The sequence below is a fragment of the Apium graveolens genome, chromosome 6, assembly GCF_009905375.1.
Source record: "Apium graveolens cultivar Ventura chromosome 6, ASM990537v1, whole genome shotgun sequence".
Lineage (NCBI taxonomy): Eukaryota > Viridiplantae > Streptophyta > Magnoliopsida > Apiales > Apiaceae > Apium > Apium graveolens.
This window is the reverse complement of record NC_133652.1, coordinates 213166941-213175713: the sequence shown is the minus strand read 5'-3', so window position 1 is coordinate 213175713 and position 8773 is coordinate 213166941.

Sequence of the window (8773 nt, the reverse complement as noted above, 5' to 3'; positions counted from 1 at the left end):
TACTAGTAGAAAAGGTTACTTATTGGTATCTTTGCCTGATCAGCAAGATATCAGGTTTATGCCAAGGTTTTCTCCTTTCTAAATTCATTGGATATTGCAACTCTGTTTATAATTTTCATAACAGAGGTTTTCAAGGAGTATATGAAATGTATATATATATAGGTGTATATATATATATCGAGACTTAATGAAGTATCTCGTAACTTCATTATTTATAAAGATATTCAAAGATTGAATCTATTCAAATCTTGTCTTGTAGTCTCATCTATGTGATGAACTTTTGAAACTAATTATAACTTGAACGGTGTTAGTTCAAGTAGTATTCGAAAAAGATATAAGCATATTGAAGTATCTTGTAACTTCATCTTTTCAACTTATATCTGGTTAATGATTATCTTATGCATGACAAAGATTTTCACAAAAACGTTGAGACAAGGTTAGATATATGAGATCACCTTGCAATGATAGTTTTATACAGTTATAAACTGGAACTCTGTGTATATTATACATGGCAGAGGATTTCAAAGATTTTGAAAAGTATATATGTATATATACTGAATATTTTGCGACTTCGTCGCGTTAAGATATCAGCTTGGTTCATTTCTTCTTGACCAAGACTTTCATGAGTACTATGAGAATACTCATATATAGTTAATCATTATACATATTATTTTGGTGGGCTTGTTGCTCACCCTTGCTTTCTTCTTTCATCACACAACAACAGATAGAAAAGATGAACATGACCAAGCTCCCAATTCGCGAGCGGATAGGAAACGTTCCGCAGTTTCCTATAGGCGTTGATGTCGCTGTAGCTGAGGTAGGAACTACCAATAGGCTAGGCTTTCAACTTTTGATGTACCAGACTTATGTATCTTTATCAATTGTAATAATGGCAAAGAAATGTAAATCTATTCAGAAACCCTTTTAAGGTGTAATGGCATATAATTTTGGAATAAAATGACTCATGTTATTTTTGGATATTCATCTCTGAGACTATAACTTGTGGTGTGTGTGTTTATTGTTGGGTCACAGTACAGAGTAGTTGATTGTTTATTAAGATTGGGTGATATTAAGGGTAATGGAACTCGAGACAACCCGGATCCCCGACCCCGGATTTGGGGGTGTTACACAATGGGCCATCCATCTCCTCAAATTGTGATAGCAGGGCTTTATCACCTATCATATGCCTGGAGCATCCACTGTCTATGATCCATATGAACTTCTTCTCTTTGCCCTGCACACAATGAGGATTAAGTATGTTTAGCTATCCAATGAGTGTTGGATATTTTCCTCTTGTTAACAGAATGTGCAGAAGTAGAATTTGATGATTTAGAAAGAATAGTGTTCAAATTATGATTTACAATTTCCTTCTTGGCTATAGACTCAGTTTTTTCCTCTTTGAGATTCATTCTCAGTCTATAACAGCTTGTCATTACTTTCATATTACAAGGAATGCAATCAAATTTGTCAAAGAAGGAATATGGGTCTTCAGCCTTTGTTTCATTGTATTTGCATGCTCCCACTTTTGGCTTACTAATAGCCTTTTTAAAAAGGTGAGTTAGATGACTAGTAGATCCACATTTTTGACATTGCTTCCTGGGAGCATCTGCAACAAATGCAAAGTTATTTCTCTTCTTCACTCCAATTTTCCCATTTCTATTCTTCTTTTTTTCCTATATTCTCAATCTTGTTTCTTTGATTGGATTCTCAGAAACTTGATTTACCATGAACTTATTTTCAGTTTTAGGAGTTGGAGTTATTTCTGTGCATTTCTTCTCATTGTCTTCATCTGCAAGCTCTTGCTTGATGACCAACTCAACTTCACTGAAATTGACTTCACATGCCTTGAATAATGGTGCATCAACTTTGCTCAGCATAACTGGGACATTTTGATTTGTAATTACCTTTCCTTTATCACCTTTATTTTTCTTGTTGCTGTTCAAGGCATCATAGTCTAAACCAATAGCTATGTTAGTACATGGTTTGTTCTTATCATGGTATTGTCCAATAAATTTAGATGTATTCCTGAATGACTTCAGTTTCACCTCATTCTTTTCTAGCTTTTCCCTCAACACAGATTCAGTTTCACTTGCACACTTCAACTTGCTTTTTAAATATTCATTTTCTTGCTTGACAATTTCAATCTCAATAAGATGCAGTTCCAAATCTTATTTCTCAATCTCAAGCTTGTGATTTATCTTTGATAGCCTACTAACTTCCTCAGTAGCTGCCATGCCACCATGCTTGTGTGGATATGAAACATCTTTGTAATCATCTTTTCAACTGTTTCTTTATATTGACTTGCAACTAAATCAATAGTGGTTAAAGTTGGTACCTCTGATTTTGAAATGGATGATTCTCCATGCTCAAGAGCCATGAAATAATAATTTCCAAATTAATCTTTTTCATCATCTTCATCAGTGTCATCCCAACTCTTTCCTTCAGCAATATAAGCTTTTTCTTGTTATTTTTTCAAGAGAGCTTCATACTTTGCTTCCAATTCCAGATAGGCTTTATCCTTTTTCATTTTATTTGGCTTCCTGCACTTAGTAGCAAAGTGATCCAACTCATCACAGTTAAAGCACCTTATTTTTGATCTATCAACAGATCCAGTCTTGTTGCCACCTTTGCTAGCTGAGTTATACTGAGCTTTTGGTTTCCAATTGATGCTATTGGAGAACTGTCCCTTGTTCTTAAAAAATCTTAGCTTGTTGACCCTAATGTTAGAATTTTTTTTAGCAAGGTATACCATAGATTGGTCCATATCATCTAGCTCATCAAGGGTATAGTACTCATCTTCCTCTAGCTCCAACAAAACTTATTTTTTGGGTCCTTTGTTCTTTTGCTCCACAGCTTGAATGACTGGAGTTTGTTCATCTTGTTCATCTTCAGTTGCTTCACTGTTATTGACAACCAAGGCACTATATCCATCAACTACATGTCCTTGGTTTGACTATAATGACATTCTTTGTAACATTTCAAGTTCGTATGTCTTCAAGATTCCATACAACACCTCCAATGTCATTCTACACAAGTCTCTTCCTTCTCCTAGAGCTGATATCTTCTGGTCAAGGTGGTCAGGAAGAGATAGCAAGACCTTTAGGTTCACCTCCTCAGCTTCATAATAGTTGTCATGAAGTTACAAGTCATTTATCAATTTGTTAAACCTTTCAAAAACTTTAGTGATTCCTTCCTTAGGCTTTGGCATAAAACCCTCATACTGAGACACCAGTATCCTCCTTTGATTTGACCTAACTTCCTCTGTTCACTCACACAGAATCTCTATTTTCTCCCAGATCTGTTTGGTTGTATCACATCTGACAATGTTGTTGTACATCACATTGTCAAGTGACTCTGTCAGAATTGATTACAAGCCGCTATTTAGAGAGACTTTCTCTTTTTCAGTTTCAGTGTATTTTGAGGGGTATTTAGGGACATAATGAGTTGGGATGACCATGTCTCCATCTGTAAATTCCTCAACCCTTTCCATGGGGGTGAAAGGGTCATTCTTGAGAATCTGAATATATAACGGGTGGTCATCCTTATAAACAACATCATCTTCTTTTTCCATAGTGTGTAGCTGGCTCTGTCAAAGGCTGGTATCTTGATGCTACTTAACTTATGTGCACTCATACTTCTAAGATCTTTATATGTTTTCTTTCAGATTTTGTTCTGATACCACTTGTTAGGTATTAAGTGCAACACATGGGGGGTTAAATGTGTTTTCTTGATTTTTAGCCTTTTTCAAACTTGTTAGGATACGGTGAACAAAGAAGTTTATGATTTATAAAGATCTTATGTTCAACAGAAATAAAATCACATGCACAAGCACAACAACCACAATATTTCAAAATTCACTTAATTTGTATTAAATAAATTTATCTTGCTACAAATTTCATGTTCTTAAAAGTATAAGAACTCAGCTTTTTTCTTGAGAGAATACAAGAAAATTTTGATCTATTTATTTTTGTTGTTACTTTAAAAACAAAGGACCAGTGTTTACTTTATAGATTAGTAAACACATGTTTACACAACCTGCAATAAGATGTACTAAAACCTTTTCTAAGCTATCTCTAATTCTTTCTATTTTTGGTTCAGTAAATCTTTGCAAATCTTGTAGGCCTGTGACCATCCTTTGTCAGTTAATCTTGGCCCTTGATCTTGCACTCTTCAAGCTACTTTTGTAGACTTTCCAATCCAAGTGATTAGATCATTTGTTGATTAATAATCTTGAATCTTTGACTTGCCTGTATTACTGTATTTGAGGTTCATGTCGAGATATCCAGTTTGTTCTATAGGGAAGTGACATCTCGACAAGTATAATGACTTATCGAAATCTCTGAGTTCTCTATAAGTGTATTTGGCTTGTCGAGGTCTCTGAGTTCTCTATAAGTGTACTTGACTTGTCGAGGTCTCTAGATCTCTACATGTAGAATTTGACTTGTCGATATCTCAGAGATCTCTATATACATTTTGACTTGTCGATATCTCTGAGATCTCTATTGAGAAATTGACTTGTCGATATCTCTAATCTTCACATCTTCATTTTAACTTATCTATATCTCTGAGTTCTCTACATGAAGAAATGACTTGTCGATATCTCCAATCTTCACATCTTCATTTGACTTGTCGATATCTCTAAGACTTCTCTATAAGCTATTTTGTACTTCTCGATAAGCCATTCTGGAGTTCTCGAATGACTTCTCTACATAACTTGATTTGTGACTTGTCGATATCTTAACTTAAAACATTTTTCATAAAACAGATTTATTCAACTCCAGGCTTCTACATCTTTTCTCTGAGGCATGATCTTTGCTTGATCTTCTTCCAGAGTTTATTCATAGGCTTGAAACTATTTACAGAAAAATACTCCAATCTAATCTTCTAACCTTTTTACAGACTCAAGAAATACAATACATAATATAGATTTAGACTATCATACAACTAAATCTCAAGGTTGTCAATGTGACTTAGTGTTGTTATTATACAGGCATGTCTTGCACAACAAGACATTATTTGTACTCTTTCAATTAAGTTTTCATATATCATTGTTGTTAATCTTCATTGTAACTGAAAAAGATATGTGTATGATCTTCCCTAAATCAGTACAAACTAATAAATATGTTGAATATTATAAGTAAACAATGCGGTTTAAGTCAATTTTTGAGTTTAATAGATGCACATGACCGTATTGTTCTTTCTAGTCAATCATGTGTATAAAGTTATGTTTCATCGTTATTTAGAATAAAAAATTTCACAATAAAGTCACTAATACAATTTTATATTACTATGTTTTAAATTTTATATCTCCTCTAGCTTGATCGTTATATATTACAAAAATAATTATTATAACTCGTTATTTTTAAATATTGTTAGAAATTTGATTTATATTAGTACGTAATATACATGTACTAATTTTGATTATATTAAATTATTTAATGATGTAATAGAGGCCCATAAAATACTGAAGAGAAAATGGGATGATATTGAAAAAGAGCGCAGAAGGCTTGTACCCAGTTTCATATCCGCGAACAATAACTCTAATACATTTAGAACTTTTGTAAATAACTTATTCATTGAATTATTTTCTATGTTTTACGTGTTTTTCATTGAATATTACATGAACGAATATATCTATTTGATTCAGCGTATTCCTAAATCGTTTGACACGAAATTTTTAAATAAATGCGGACAAAGTCGAAGTTTAGGTGTGAGAGACTTGTGTAGAAGGGTAAATATGATGTCAATAAGAGGAAACTGGATGGATTTAGAAAGTTCATGAGGTATTATAAGGTAACAATTTTCAGTCTTGTGTAATTTGATTATTACGGGGACAAACTGTTCAAGGTCAAGATCTTCAAACCAAATGTTATTAAATGCAATTATCCAACTTTTAATGTGAAAGATTTTATGAAAAATGGCAATTTTCAGGATTGGAATATATATGAGTATATGTTTAATGGTTCCACATTAGAGTACGAGAAAATATGTGATTCATAGGTATTTAACGTATACATGAATTTTTCGAATTTTTACACAGTGAAAGTATATATGTTTGACATTGATCCACATATTCATAATTTGGTACGAACTCTTATGAAAAATTCCAGTTTTATGATGATATCAAGAATTTAACCTACTATCTATCTAACCTTTAACAATTTACAATGGTATAGATTAATGAATGGATTGAAAGGCCTATACAAAAAAATGGAGTATTTGTCTTATGTTTCAATGTCAATTGCTCGCAAAGATTTCGAAATTGAAATAATCTAGGAAGGAGACATCTGTCTATTCAGTAAATGATGACTTGAATATATTATAGGATCCAATGTCGAGGATGTAGACAAATTAGTAATATTTAATTATCCTTCAACGGAAGCAAATAAGATATGCACGATCATTTTTAAGGGTCATGATGAGTTGGTTAATTACTGTGAAGATATAAATAATTTAGACACCTATCAACTTTTAAACAAATTTTATGGTTGACAGTCAACTTAATTGCCTAACTTATGTCTATCTATTTTTAATAAAGTATCAAAATCTCGAGTTTACTAATTATAAGCACGTTTTGTTTTTTCATTGACTTAAATTGCTGATATGTTCTATTATTAATCTACATATTTTTAGCTTTTAATATTTGAACCTCCAATTTGTCATGCATAAAAATGAAATGTTTCTTCTTCTTCAGAATCCAAAATCACATGCAAAATTTATCTTGGATTCTATTTTCTTTACAGAGACTTCCATCAACCCATATGCTTTGTCAGACTCGAGATTTGACCAATATCTGGTCGCTATCACCAGCTATGTGATTTTTCTTAGTCGTTGACGGTCACTTGATTAGCCGTTGGTGGGTTGATATTACTAGCCGTTGATGCTGTATCTTCATTTAACAGCTGGTAGCTCACTTTCTTGTAATTAGAATTACCCGGCATTGAGTATTTACAATTAGTCACCATATTCTAAGTTATCCATTAAGTCAATATGACTCTTGAATGAATAACAACATTGCTATTAAAAATAAGGAATCTCATAAGAAAGTGTTGCAAAATCCTCGTCGGTTGATGGATAACTCCTTCAACAGCTATTTTTATACACACATACACACACACCCCTTTATTTGATTAATGTTAACAAGTTCTTCCAAAATTGCCGAAGATGTTTATGGCGAGAAGCTGAATCTTCTCCATAAAATTGAGATTAAGGATAGATGTTGATTTGTCTTTTATAATTATGCAGGCGGTTATATGAGCAATTTGGGAGGTTTATTGAATTTTTTTGGAGAAATTATAAATGAAACAATATTTTTCACAATCGATTCTAGTAACGTGATTTATACAATAATATACCAGCATGATTTGATGGTGATTAATTACGTCAATCGTTGGAAGAGCGTTCGGGATGAAAATACCGAAGTTGGGATGTAAAATGTTATATGGAATGACTTTGGTAAGACAAACTATTTTAATGCTCGAGCAATAATTGATAGTGATTCAATATCTAAAGTGAACAATTTATAATACATATTGTGCTTGCTATTAATCTACTTTCTTGACAAAGATGGAAGAATTCAATATCGTAAAAACCAGTGGGAGCAGATGTTACAAAAACTGAAGCATCTATGGACTCACAAAATGGGAGGGAAGGTAATCAATTTCATATTAGAGGTGTGATTAATTTAGACTTAATATCAAGTATCATTAAAAACGGCTATATTCCGTCTTTGAAAATGAAATCGAACATTAAGAGAATACTGATACAAATAAGTAAAATATTATGCCCGGTGACGATAATTCGGCAAATGAAATACTACTCAATAAGAAATATTGATAAACGATCACGTGCACTGACACTACCGACTTGTTTCTGGTTTTTAATAAATTACATATTACTAAATTACTATTTAAAATTTGAGTAACATTGAAACATAATTGGATGTAGATCATTCCAAAAGAAGTAAAATATCGAGACTGTGAATGTGAAACTGGCGATTCAGTTACTTTTGCCATTGAAATTGGAACTTTTGGTACCGTGACGTCACATGAAAGGGGAAGATTCTCATCCGGGCGGAATGAATTTATAAAGGATAACACTTTAATAATATTGCAGAACTTAGAATTCACTTTGATGTTTTATTAGATATCTGAAAGCGAGGTTAAAAAAATAATTAGTCATTTTAAGTTCACGTATAACATTATAACATTTTAATGGGTTAAGTTAATAAATCATGTACATTAGTCCATTAAATAAACGGATTTTCTAATGTGTGTCCAATAACACATAATAAACACTAATTCCCATGAGTTTGATATATTTTGATTGGTCTTCTAATCATAAATATTACATTTACAACAACTCCACCAATAAAAATATATCAAATTTATAAAATTTATTGTTTATTATGTGCTCTTAGACACACATTAAAAAAACCGTTAAATAAATTAGCAATCCGCCTTATATGCGTGTGCCTCATAATTAATGAGTTTTAAGAGTATATGTAGCGGCTCTTGCATTTTGTTGATTAAATGACAAAAAGAGGTGTTATACATTGCTTTATTTTTTGCCGCCACCCAAATTTCAAAGCATGGAAAAATCACGAAAAACATGACTTAATTAAACAACTCAGTAATGTACCAATTGTAGAATTAGAATTTCATTAATACGAACATTAACAATTAATGGACGACTCCACGACCATTGAATGTCAGGATCCACTGACACACATGATAACAGGAACTCCATCTATTTTACTCATTTATTTATAAAT